Below are 755 nucleotides of genomic sequence, written 5' to 3' on the forward strand. Positions count from 1 at the left end.
TTTACACAATGGAGTATTATTCAGCTATTAAGAATGATAAACTCGAAGCCTTTATATTGAAGTGGATGCCACTTGAACATATACTCATAAGTGAATTAAACCAGACACAAATGTGTAAATATCATATAATCACCCTAGTATAGGAACTCAGAAGAAGAAATACAAATAAAAAGATATAATACAATTAAAAAGAAAGTAGGATCTCAAGGACTTACCTAATCAAGAGAGGGAAAGGAGAAGAGCTAGGAAACATGACAATGTCAAGCCATACAATTATATGTAGAAGTTGAGCAAGGCAATGATCCTGAGAATCTTAGAAGATTTTTTAATCTAGCAGTTATTTGGAAAGATTCTCACCTTGACTAACTATATAAACTGATACCTGTGAACTAAGCTACTGCACTGCAGATGGTAATTTGTAATAGTAGTTTCATGCTTGGAGTGCCTGTCATTCTGGTCTACTGAATATGAGCTGCTTGTCATGACATACCAAATGTTGCTATGATGTCTCTGAGGTAGAAGGTTGTTCAAGAAGAAGGGAGTGATGGAAGGAAAGCAAGAAACAGGTGAAGGAATATTGTGGGACTGTCCTGCTTCAAGGTTGTATATGGTGAGATTTTTGGACTTATGTGCAATCATGAGAAGTACATAATTCTTTATGCCTATTTTAAAATATATTCATATTTTTAAATGCTTTTATCATATTCAGTAGGGACTTAAATTTCAAATATCAATACTTGATGTTTCATATTATG

General features: G+C 33.4%; 1 pseudogene; it reads left to right on the plus strand.

Moving 5' to 3' along the window:
• The window catches only part of LOC101575160, a 15819-nt pseudogene that overhangs the window by 13877 nt on the left and 1187 nt on the right, over positions 1–755 (plus strand).

This window comes from Octodon degus, unplaced genomic scaffold (genome assembly GCF_000260255.1).
Source record: "Octodon degus isolate 3935 unplaced genomic scaffold, OctDeg1.0 scaffold00040, whole genome shotgun sequence".
Lineage (NCBI taxonomy): Eukaryota > Metazoa > Chordata > Mammalia > Rodentia > Octodontidae > Octodon > Octodon degus.